The following is a 14,076-nucleotide window of genomic DNA, read 5'->3' as shown; positions in this document are numbered from 1 at the left end:
TTACTCATGCTTGAATTGTACTCTAAACACCACCCAAATCTAACTGTACATGTCTATAACAAACATGTACCATAATAGTGACCTTCTTAGAAAAGAAATAATCTGATTGAATTGCTTTCTGATGAACAAAGGAATAGTTCTTTGCAAAATCAACTAATACAATCCATGTGGAAAATTATCTCTCAAAGTTTGAAATTGTTGTGCTTGCCACTTTGCAAAAAATGCGTAATGAATATAAGGTTGAATCAAATTCTTAAATATGTCCATAAATGTTACAATAGGTGACTCCTCTTCAACATATTCCAACCTTTTTGTCTCTTTCCCCAACATTGTTTCATTCTTCACATACTTGTAACTTTTGCAATTCATTTTTTTTGTTACATCAATATTTTCAATTTCCAAAGGAAATAGAGCTAATTCACCACATGTTTCACATAATCTTTTGATGTAATTTATTTGACCCGCTCGATCATCTATTTTTTCACATAGAATGGATGATATAAACTCAGGGAGCAACATGAAAACCATATGTATCTTTCTACAAACTTTCAAAATACTTGATAGTGGAGATCAAACTCAATATGATGACGACAAAAATATGTTTCAAATACTTTGTTTGACCTCACAAAGTATGGCTTCAATTTTTCAAATAATGTTTGCCCAACTTTTACATTAGGATGTTCACTACAAAATGACACATATAACTCATGTTGTGTTGTGTCCAACCAATGTTTTGTATGATGTTCATATTCACCAGATGCAATCCTATGCCTGATAACATCTCTACTATTTGATGAAGGATGAGTGTTATCAATTCAAAATGATATGACTAAATTTTTTAATCCCTCTTTAATCCTATCAGAACGAGGTGCTCTACACATGATTGCCCAATTGCCTTTCATAGTATTGTCATCTAGAATTAATCTTCTCTTAACATATTCTCTCATTGTTTTCCTACTAAAACCCATTTTAGATAAAATTGAAGATATTTATATATTTTGGGTTATATTATTATTTACAACAGACATCAACATCACTTTTCTTGCCATGGACTTATCTTTAGTTTGAGACTGTTTTCCTATGTTTCTCAAACCTTGTTTAACATTTTCAATCACATCAGTTTGCATGTTAGAAAATCTTCTATTCTTTGATGTTGCATCTACACGTAAAAATTTCAATGCCTCTTACAACTTCTTTTGTGTAAGGAAAAGTGAAAGCAATTGAGCTTGTTCAAGTGTTTCAGTGTTATCAAATTTAGTCATAATTTATCTTATCTTCTTATTCATTGACCTTTTCTTAGACAAACTTAATGGTTGAATAGTAGCTACAAGTCTTCTCAATTTATCCACATCCATTTTAAGTAAATGATCTAAATTTTTATGAGAAATAGCATTCTTTATAGATTGGGAAATATTAATGAGTTCATCCATACTAATTCCTACACTTGATCCTAATCTCTGACTTCTATTACTAAAATTTCTATAGGGAGCAATCTTGAACCTTCTCCAACATTCATTGTTTGAGATTCTCCAGGAAAAGATTCTGACCCTTCTCCAACTTCTTTTATTTGAAACTCTATAGGGAGTGATCTTGAACCTTCTTCAATATCATTTTTTGAGATTCCATAGGGAGTGTTCCTAAGCCTTCTCCCATATGCACTTCTTCTACCTCTGTTGAGCCTTCTTCAATATTTCCTTCACCTTGTTGATTGTTTGCAACAAATTTATAAATAAATCAAATTAGATAAAAAATAAGATTGAAAAATAATTAAATTCAAGACCATAAAAATAAATAAATTTAATATATATAATTAAAGACCTTGTTTAATTTGATGATAACGTGCCATAGTCTTTTGAAGATTTCTTTGTTATACTTCATCAAATCTCTTCCTTGAATATGCGTTCCTTTCTTGTTTTCCATCAAAAAGTCATAAAAATAAAAAATTTAACCTTGCCTTAATAAATTAATGCAGTAACTTTATAAAATTTTTGCAGCAACTTTAAAACATTTGGCTTCACTATCAATATTTTGTCTTGTTTGCATGTTATGTCATGATTTATGTTTTTTTGACATGTTCAAATGAACACAAATTATTTTACATGTTTTCCCGAACATGTCAAATTAAGTTTTTAGGGGATAGAAATTTTAGCCACGTATGTTTGCCTAAACATATGTTCGCACGAACATGTTCTATATGTTCGTGCGAACATCATGTTCATGCGAACATGTTAGTTTATAAACTTTTCACCCTCTTTTCTGGAAAGAAAATTAAATTGGCTCTTTTGACATCCAAAATTGATAATGAATGATCTCCTATTGTAAAATAAAAAATGCCAATTTGTACTACTCAAAGCAAGTTTTCCAGTGACTATAATTGTAATACATATTGTATTCATTAAAACTTTCAAATATGAGTTTAACTCATTATAGGTTCATTACCAATTGAACATCAACTGACTTCGACACTTTAGGAAAATTAGTAAACTAGGTCAAAAAAATTTGAAAAATATCTGGGAAATAGGTTATTGAGATAGCTTTCTATTAGAAAATAAATAGATTTATGATAAATTGAGTTCATGTAATTTGTGTCAAAATGAACATATGTCTAAATTACAATTGATGTCACTTCAAAACTTCATAAACTATACAATATTCAGCCAAATTGAATCAAACCAAATGAATCCTCTAGATATTGATGTTACCAATCCAATGCCGAAAGAATTACCTCATTATCATTTCTAGAAAAAAAGTTATGTGTGTCAAGCGAACTATCACTCTTTAAAAATATTTATTTTTAATATGTACCACTTTTCAGAGCAGAAGAAAAAATTGACTTAAATAATTTATTTTTTTAAATTAAAAAATGTGGTTACAAAGTAGGAATAGAGTACTAGAAATCACTAGTTTATGTCATCTTAAAATTATTCATAATTTTAGAGATATAGTCACTTGAATGTAAGGTTTGTTTCAAAAATATTGATTTTAGTGTCAAAATTGTCAAAAAGTGGATTGTGGAATTCTGGAGAGATCATTGCTACAAGAGTGGTTGATCATGAATCTTAGATAGACTAACTTGAAGACTTTTCTCTTGATGATGATAGTAACTCTTTAGCATATTCTGATCACACTTCTAGTGTTGATTCACGTATTGAGGAGAACTTTGGCTACTCGAACTTGGGAATTCTTACATGTGATGAAGTTCCTGAGTCAGCCATTCCTTCTCCTTCTATTGATATTATTTCTACTAGTATTCCAGATGATTCTTACATTCATACAGCCATGGGTTCATATGAATTAGTACAACAGTTGGAGGAGATCACTTTATCTTCATGTGAATTAGTACAACAATTAGAGGATATCATGTTACCTTCAAAGAAGATTCTTGATTATTTACAACACGTCCTAAATTCATCCTTAGTTGATCGCGTCTTGTCCTTTTAAGCAAAGTGCCCAAGTACAGATTCTCACATGGATTAGTTACCAATGTCTGCTTGCTTGTTACCTTCTTCTATTAGGGTTGATCTTAATTGGTTCATGACATCTTCTTTCAACCTTGACATGGGGACACTTGAGCACATTCTAGCAATTCCATACTTTTTGAGGTTTCTTCTTTCAGATTGGGGAGGCTTCATTAATGCACCTTTAGTTTTATTTCTTCTTAAAGGGAGGAATATTGTTATTCAGTCATGGCACAATTTCTATATTGAACTTGGAGCATCTACTACTGGTCGACATTCCACATTGAAGAAGGGTTGTTATGTCTCTCTTCTTCTCATACTTATCGATAGTATATGCATTATGTATGTCACAATGGGGGGGTCTTGATTATACCTTCCATTTATGCATCTTGTCTTCTCAATTCTCGCTTTTTGGGAGAGGGTTTTTCCCATGTGGTTTTCCCTCTTTCTCCTCTTTTTGAGAGATTGCATATTTTTAGTTGTACATAGGTGCCTAACATGGCTTTGTTGCCAGGACTCGTCACACTTAAGGAGAGGTGTTAGAGTAAATGGATCTTTCCCATTTCACTCTTCTATTAAGTTTACTTAGGTGAACTCATAAATTAAGAGGAATTATATATTTTGGATATTATTATTAGGATGATATCATTGAGTTATCCCTTTGGCTATAATTACTCCTAAAATTTCACATGTGGTTAACTCTAATTTAGACACCACCCTTATAGATTTTAGGTGGATGGTAGGTTGTTGAGTCCATGAGGGCTCTACTTCCTCCAAGTTGAGACACTTGTCTCAATCTTGTCCAAGCTTGCTCCTAGGTCATGCCTATATAAATAGGTTAGCTCTTTGTATTCATATCTCAGATATATATAAAATATATCATACAACATATTAGGAAATATTGATGTTATTATGCCTTTGAGAATTTACATCATAAATTGGTCTTATATTGTTATTATGCCAATTTCATTTCCTGTTGTCTAATCTAACCCTTTCAATAGATTTTGGATTTATATTTATTTTCACAATTTCTAACAAATGTCAAAACCCTCCAACTAAAATGACTTAGTAAATAGATGGCCCTGGTAGGATAGGACCCTATGCCCTTCAATGAATCCATACAAGAATGTTACATATGGATGACAAGGAGATGAATGTGTCATCTCCAAGGAAGAAATAATAACTGATACATAGAATCTCAAACTTTGTTTCCTGAAGATCTGATGCATTTTTGGTTGTGAGTTGGTAAGGGTGGTGGCCCTACATCTGATGTAGGTATAGTCTGATACCACTGATGTAAGGCCACACCACCCGTACCAACTCACAACCAATATCACAACAAGATGGATACAAAGAGATGACAAAAATGCTTCATAAAGCATCCATTGATACTCGCAATTCATTACAATATTCTCCAAATGGAAAAAGTCCAAACTCTTATAATATAAGAGAGATTGCTCACTAAGAGCTTCTACAAGAAGAGCCTATCCTTCAAGAGGTTATATTCGAAGAGCTTCTACTTCCCAAACTTCTACTTCTCAAGCTTCTACTTGAAGAGCTACACCTTGAGAGCTTCCTTACAAGAGATTACATTTGAAGAGCTTCATTATAAATGAACATAAGCCTTCCTTAAATAGGTACTTACCACCCCATACATGATTTATCCACAACATTCTAGAATATCCACAACCTTCTACAATATGCACAACCTTCTAGAATTTCCACTTAAATACAACTAAGCACCACCATGTGGCCCAATTAAAAAATTACATTTCTTTTGTAGATCACAACAAATATTAAATGCATGATTTAAGGAACTTTCCACAAACTTCTTAAGATGCCACCTACACACCTGGATTAATGGAATAACAACTATTTTTATTATTTTTCTATTTATGCCACCTATGCACCTTGAAAATAAAAATTCTTCTTTTATCCTTTTTTCCTATTTTTCTATTTTTTATTATTTTCTTTCTATTTTCGTCACTTTCTCTCTCCTCCACAATTTTTTTTAAAAAAAAATATTTATAAATTTAATTTTCTTATGCAAGATGCTCCTGCATTAGACTCCCCTAGTAGATAGAAAAGTGTGTCCCAGACTTTGACGCCAAAAGACAGATATACAACCATCTTCATCTTCACTAAAGGATTCCACATTTTTTTTTTTTTCCTGATGCATGATGCTCCTGCATCTGACTCCCATGGTAGGAAAATTTTTGTGAGTATAGATTCACAAAATGAAGTAGCCATTGCTAACAAATTCATTTTTCCTCTTCCTCCAACACATAGCTGGAACAAGTATCCGGTGCCGATATATTTCCTTCTTTCTTCTTTTCCAACACCTAGTCAGAACAAGTGTTTGTTGCTGAAATTTCTCCTTTGCAATGAACTTTGTCCAAGTATAAATCTCATCCTCATCCAATCTTGTTGAATTAATCACACCTATAATAAACCCAACAACACCATACCAATCTTTCTTTGCATACCACACATCACTAACAAGATCCTCATGCAAACCATCATCAATATCTTTTAAACTCATCTCAAAGACAACATCCCATGATTCATAAGAATTTACCTCCTTGACATAGTCATCTTTGCTTGCCTCTTTCATGCCGTCAACAATGTATGTAACTTCTTCACTTGCTTGATCTCCAACTAAGGCACTATATGTTTCCTCCATTTTTGCAATCTTCAAATCATCTTGATCTACTTTTGGCACACAAATATGGTTATCTTCATGTTCTTCCTCTTCTCTTTCATCTTCTTCAACTTTTGGTTCACAAATAATTTCCTCTTCATCTGCTTGCTCTTCTTTTGTATCACATGTATGATACTCCACTGGATCTTCTATCTTTTTCGCATCCAAGGAATTATCAACATCTCTTTTCTGGTAATGCGCTGTTCATTTTTGTAACTTAGCTTTAATTCATTCACTTGCTTCTGTAAGTCAACTAGCAATGCATCTTGATTTCTTGCCCTAGTTTTCTGTAGTCGAGGAATCCTTAGAATCCATCCAATCACAAAAGTCATCTTCTTCTTTCTCTTCTCCATACTCAAGTCTTTAGAAGAAAAATCTTGTGCAACACAAGAGCCTTGTGCAAACTGCCTCATAGTCGGCGATCTGTCTACACAATCAAGAACTTCTTGACAAACTTCACCCAACTCAAGGTCCTAGTGCAAACTGCCTCACATTTGGTGATCTGTCCACACGCTCAGGAACTCCTGCTCTGATACCACTAATGTAGGTATAGTCTGATACCACTAATGTAGGGCCACACCACCCGTACCAACTCACAACCAATATCACAACAAGATGGATACAAAGAGATGACAAAAATGCTTCATAAGGCATCCATTAATACTTGCAATTCATTACAATATTCTCCAAATGGAAAAACTCCAAACTCTTACAATATAAGAGAGATTTCTCACTAAGAGCTTCTACAAGAAGAGCCTATCCTTCAAGAGGTTATACTCGAAGAGCTTCTACTTTCCAAACTTCTACTTCTCAAACTTCTACTTGAAGAGCTACACCTTGAGAGCTTCCTTACAAGAGATTGCATTTGAAGAGCTTCATTACAAATGAACATAAACCTTCCTTAAAAAGGAACTTACCACCCAATACATGATTTATCCACAACATTCTAGAATATCCACAACCTTCTACAATATCGACAACCTTCTAGAATTTCCACCTAAATAAAACTAAGCACCACCATGTGGCCCAATTAGAAAATTACATTTCTTTTGTAGATCACAACAAATATTAAATGCATGATTTAAGGAACTTTCCACAAACTTCTTAAGATGCCACCTACACACCTCGATTAATGGAATAACAACTATTTTTATTATTTTTCTATTTATGCCACCTATGCACCTTGAAAATAAAAATTTCTCTTTTCTCCTTTTTTCTTATTTTTCTATTTTAAATTATTTTCTTTCTACTTTCATCACTTTCTCTCTCCTACAATTTTTTTTTCTTTTTTAATAATTTTTTTAAAATTTATTTTTCCCATGCAAGATGCTCCTGCATCAAGATCTTGTCGTAAAAGTCCAACCTCACACTATCAATGGCATTTGACTCTAGATTCATTGGCATGGTCCAAGGAACAAATTTCCCACTATTCATGTCATTGTAGTACACACTCACTCTCTCTAGCTACAAATCAGTTGTCACTATTCATCTCATTGTAGTACACACTCACTCTCTCTAGCTACAAATCATTTGTCCCATGGCATCTCCTAGTTGGATCAATTCCATGCTTTACACACACTTCCCAGAATTTGGAATCTATCTCATTCCCAAACTGCCCTTCTTCAATGTGTAGAATTGACCTCATCTTCACCTCAAGTCAAGAGTGATATGAGTAATCAATCAAGAGAAATATCAATCCCAAAAAACCATGGATAAAAAAATGTGATCTGGAAAAAAATTTGCACAAATTTTGGGGCTTTATATAAATGGGAACCCAAATTTCCACTGGGAAAAAGAAGACCATATTAGTAGGAAGAGGAATTGTGAGAAACCCTTGAATTAATTTCTAGAATGAGGCAACCAATACCATTTTAATTCTTTTTAAAAGATTTTACCAGGTTTTGGAACTGGGATTGGTTGTGCAACATTTAGGCAATCCAAAATTGTAGAGAATCGATACTTAACTCCAATTCCATCATATAAGCTAATAATGATGTTGTTGTCAATGAGATATAGAAAACCATGAAATTATTCACTCACAAAATTAATGGTATTTAATTTTTATTTATGATTTTGTGCATATATTTAGGGGAGTTTAATTTAGTCCATAGTTTTCAACAAACAATGGGGAATAACACATGCATCATTCATTGCTAGTCTTCACCAATAAAGCTTGTTTTGTAGTAGTTTGGGTATGATTTTTAAAACTTATTCAGAAATCAAATATGTAGTTTGCCTACGATATGATGAAATTTTATGATGGTTATAGACTTATAATAGAGATATGTTATTTTGAATTGGTGAGAGAGCATCAACTATTAATAAAATATGGACTCTCTATTGTAAAAAATAAAGTATTCACTGTTCAATCAGAGCATGTGTAGTATGATGTCTATTCAATGTATGTGTCTGTACTTCAACTATTGATTACCTGTGAATCTAGTTGTTGTAGCTATTTTCTTTTCTACAAAAATCTCATCCAAGTTATAACCTAATAGAGAATCTCATTGCATATGAAAGCCACATACATCTACCATGACTAAGAACATAGTGGAAGAAAACATATTGAGATTACATATCCATGTTTTATGGTGACATTGTTTTCCCATGATGTCTTTTCTCACCAAGTAGCTTGTTTTACCATGATAATAAACTTGAGAATTTGAAGATCAAATTTTCATCACCAGTAAAATTATTTCCATAATGATAGTGCAACCATGACCATTCCATTGAGCATCAGCTAGTTAGTGCTTGTCAAATATAGGTTGAGATCCATGCCCATTTCATTGAGCATAAGTCTATTAGTGTTTTTCAAATATAGGTTGAAATTCTAATTATTTTCAGTTAGAGCCTAATTTCTATAGCAAGTCAAAATATATAAACATTTTAAAAAAAAGTATTTAACATATTTCATGGGTATTATGATTAGCAAATGTGTAAAATAAATTTGATCCCAAATTAGTGTACAAAATAAAAAATTCTGCTGAATTACTATGTATTTTCAAAGCTTATAGTTATCCAGATTAATTGTTCTAAATTTTTGATAAGGAAGAGTCAATAAATGGTACCAGAAGGCTGAATTTTAGGTCTTATTTAAAATTTGTTGGGTTCATTTGTGGTAAAATGTGTAAAACTAAAGTTCTTTTTTCTATGGTGAAGGGTTACTATTGTTCATCAAAACAATGACATAACAAAAGTGGTTTCCAGCTAAGGCATTGGTAATATTCATGTGTGTTTTTGTGAGGTAAATATCAAGAATGGATGTGTTATTCACTTGCATTGACTATTTTCTAATTCATCCATGAATATGTGAATTTAACAGTGTATACAATCTATTTTTTGTTTACAACAAGTATTTTCTCATTCATCTTTAATTGTTGTCTTATATTTCAGTAGCTGCTCAACAATGGAATACTACATCCAACTGTGAGGATATGCCTATAAAGTTTGAATTAGTTTCTCCTCATAAGTTTAGTGAAATTTGCTACTACTAATGTACTCTAAAGGATCTTTATTTTTCTCTTTTTTGTTTCATATTTCTCCTTGTGATGCCTTCCTGCACCTTGTGAAGGTGGCTTATGTGTTTGATTTAGGGCCAATCAAAAAAAATTCTATTAGATTTGATTGTAGCTTATGTTAGCAGCTGATATTAATGATATAATTGTAACTAATTGATATAAAAAAAGTTTTAGGAAAATTATTGGCATCTATGATAGACCCATATAAAGAGATTGAAAATTCTGTTTCCTACAATTAAATGAAAATGCTAAATAATAACAAAAGAAGAAAAGCATACGTGCTAAACATGACATACATAGATAGCATACAACTACCTCCTTATTTATTGATTAGAATTGCACTTGCAACAATCATAACTTTGTCAGTGCTGACTTTCAAAAGAATGAAACAAAATAAGATCAAGTAATTGTAACAAGAGAGGAGTAGATCTAACAGAGCCTATGATGTTTCAATATCACAATTTGTTAAGTATGTTCAATGATTAGAATGGGGTTATCCCATTTTTAGATTTGTAAACCTAAAAGGCCATACACCCAATCAAACTTATTATTTTCATACCCAAGATACAGAGCCATAAAAATTGATACTTATAATTGTCCAATAAAAGAGGTTCTCAAACATTACATCCATCAATATATAATAGAAATATAGGATACATGGCCCTGCAAAAGTAGAACTTGAATTCTTGAAGTCCAAATAATTTAGTGCAAATTTATTTGAAATATATTACAGTAAGCATCTAAGGCCACAATTGATCTACCCAATAATGCCACAATGCCAAGCCAATGAATCTTTGTGTCTCTATACTCTTGTTCAAGTCCAACACATACACAACCCCTATAGCTTCCAAAATCTGAACCAAGAAATTAAAAGCATTGTTTAGGCCCCCAGTCCTCATATTGAATATCAACACATTCACATTGTTTAACTGGCAAGTTATTAAATTTATGCTTACCTAGTAAGAATATTTCAATAGCAGCATATTCATGTTCTTAAATAGTTTATAGGAACTTTATCATCTTGTATTTGGACAAGATGAAAAATGCAGGTTATCCAGTTAGTGGATTGAAGATGAGTTCTAATTATCTTGTCTGTTGTCAGTGTCAATGCATATTGGTTTTTGGATCACATTAATAGATTGCATTGTAATGGATGTTCTGATCAGTCAAGCAAAAACAAACTCAAGATATTGATAGGCTTTATTTTTGTTTGATGATATAATATCTTTAGAAAAGTACATTATTTGTTGGAAGCTATCCAAAGATAGTGACATATATATAATCATAAATTTTTAATAATGAGAAAAATAATTGGAATTGCATTATTTATGTTTAGTTATGTGAAGTCTAAAACATTAAGAATCTTTAAAATAAAAAAATGTATTATTATTAACCAACATATACAAGATTTATTCACCTAGGAAAAAATATTTTCAAGAGATTCAATTGTAAAATTATTGCTGGCAGGTAGTTCCAACCCATCTTCATTGATTTCTTGCTCAAGCATTCCATCAATCATAGAAAGAAGAATCACCAAAAAAACCAAGGGATAGCTGACAGTAGTAAACTCCTAGTCAAGGTATATTTTAGTGGCTAATATTCATAAATTGGCTAATTTTAGAATTTTTTGGCTAGTGATTTGGCTAATAATTTAAGATTTGATACAACCTAAATCGCCATAGTTTTATAAAATTTAGTTCTAGAATATTTAAAATCGCTCAATAATTTATTTTATTAAAAAATTTAAACTCAAATATTCGCCATAATATTCATTACATGATTAGATTTGAGTCACCTAAATATAATATTATTGGATAAATTAAATTGAACTGACCAATAATTATCATAATTATTAGTTACTTTAGGGATATATCACCAATATTTAGTCTTCACTATTGATTTAAAGTATATGTAATGATCCTCATAATATTCCATGAGGTAAAAAAATGTTCAATTTTGATTTGTAATATTTCATGGTGATTAATGAACTTCCTATTATTATTGAGATTCATCAATATTTTATACAAAAAAATTATGATTCGAAAATAATCACCAATATTAACAATATTTAGAATAAAAAATTGAGAGATTCGCCAAAAGAAATAATTTTGTTTTTTTTTTTTAATATGAAAGATTTGCCAATATTTTATATCTTTTTTTGGAGACGGCTTTCTTAAAGTTTACCTTGCTCCTAGTTGATGAGGAACTATGTAATTAATGAATTTTTCTTAGAATAAATTTCAATGCTACAACTATTCTTGCACTCTATACTCATTGTAGAACCCCATGTATCCATTCAGAGTTTGTGAATCATTAGTTAGAGCTTTATAAAAGGGGTCAACAACATCATATAATTATCTTTAAAAATATTTATAATCTCTTAGGTCTCAGTCCATAGATCAGAATAATTTACAAGGGTGACCTTGCTTCCGTCATCCCTATTGAGCTTATCGAGATGTAGTAGACCCAATGTAAGGCTTGTTCCAAGGGCCACGAAGCACATGAATGCTATGTAGCTTCCATCATTTATAGATGGATTATTTCTTGAGTAGTTTAGAATGAAGGGAACGAATCCTCCAACAACCCTACCAAAGTTGATAAGACTTCAAAACAAGGATATATACATCCCCTTTCTATCTTAAGTAGGCTAGGAATTAGTAATGATCCATACTGTGGTTGAACTTCCCACAATCTCCTAGGGATGAGTAAGCACTCAATATTCTTGGGAATACGAAGCACACAACTCCTATCAAGCCCACTTGCACCAAAGATGAATTGTAACAAGGCCAAAGATAAAAACATCCTTCCTTAATACCATCCATTTTCACTTCCATAATAACAATAAAAACTCTTCTCCCCCATTGACTTTACAACCAACCCCAAGATCTCCAAGAACAAAGGAAACCGCCAAAATTTCTAAAGAAGGTAGTTTTGACTTTACAAAGATGAAAGTAGGCTATCTTATCTCACAACTAGTAGATTGAACATGAGTTTTGACTTCCTTGTATTGTTCGGTGTATGTAATAGATGATGCACTCACTCAAGAAAAATCTAATACATATAAATTATAAATACAAAATCATGTGATAGTTGGATTAGATTGAGTTAGATCTTGTTAAGTTGTAGCATCTTGTTGAGAGACATATCTTTGGCAAGGTGATGTGGACTTCCAATTACAAAATCCTATGGGTGTCCAACATTAGGATTTATTTGATAAATTTTTGAATATAATAATGAAAGAAATTTTATGTGCATTTTATTGAAAGAAAGGAGTATTTTTACGTGTATAATATAAAGTAATATGAGACTACACAAGGTATAGATATAAGACTTAGTGATTTGAATTTGAGAATCTTTTTGTCATTTCATAACCATCACTTGTATCAAAAGTGATATGTTGGATGCACTAAATTATTAAAGGGTGTTAGAATTCATTAGCATCACTCTAGTCTACATGTCAAACAAAAATATACTATTTTGGACACGTCATTTTGCATGTAAATTAAAATTTTGTTGTTAATTGTATTAGATCATTCTATTAGAAGAAAATATATTTTGATGAATTACACTCTTTCCTATTTGTATATCTGTTATTCTTGAGAATTTGTCAAAGTATGATACAAGTTGTTCACTAGGGTTCAATTTTTGTAGGATCTTACAAAGATAAACTTGAATACTTTACATATAAAAGTTCTCTTTTCCACTATTTTGCATTAGTGTTACCTTATTTTGGGATACACATTTTTATATAGTTCATCAACTATTTATGTAATGATCCTAACTAGCATACATGGACCTTTTTGTAGCTTCCTATTAGGCTATCTTTTTGGTGTGCATATGAAATGAAAACCACATAATTATGTTTTTTTTCTTCTACTCACACCATCATTTTTGTGAAATGAAAAACTAAACTATGAGTTAATAGGATGCACACTGAGTAATATTATTTCATATCAATGTTATTATGATTAAAATATTTAACTAATTATTGATAAAAATTATATGTTTTAGATTAATATATATGAATTATAGAACTCCTTAGTGACATAACTGAAACCCATCAATATAGCAAACACATTCAACAATGAAAATTAAATAATCTTACCGATGAGCTATTGTGCGAATAAGCTCATAAGCATTGAGTGAGAGTTTTTGAAGAGAAGCGTGTTACTTAAAATGGTTCTTAGCTATGGTTGTGTGATGAGATGAACGTCAAAACATAGTATATTTTTTTGCTATATAATTATTTTAAATAATGATAAAAAATCATTCTAATATATTATCTCAAGCTACCTCAAGACATACAAGAATTCATATTAATTTGTTGTTGTTGGTTTCCACATTGAAAATTCCCCAAAAAGGTGATCCAAGAATAAGAAAATAAAATTAAAATTTCATC

General features: G+C 31.3%; 1 pseudogene; it reads right to left on the bottom strand.

The window, feature by feature from the left end:
- Positions 1 to 12,499, bottom strand: part of LOC149557809 (UNC93-like protein 1) — a 71,551-nt pseudogene extending 59,052 nt beyond the window's left edge.
- Positions 12,500 to 14,076: the final 1,577 nt, after the last annotated feature.

The sequence above is a fragment of the Cupressus sempervirens genome, chromosome 5 (genome assembly GCF_028749045.1).
Source record: "Cupressus sempervirens isolate cs-2001-9-10 chromosome 5, ASM2874904v1, whole genome shotgun sequence".
NCBI lineage: Eukaryota > Viridiplantae > Streptophyta > Pinopsida > Cupressales > Cupressaceae > Cupressus > Cupressus sempervirens.
The sequence above is the reverse complement of the archived record's forward strand: the minus strand, read 5'-3'. Positions and strand labels throughout refer to the sequence as shown.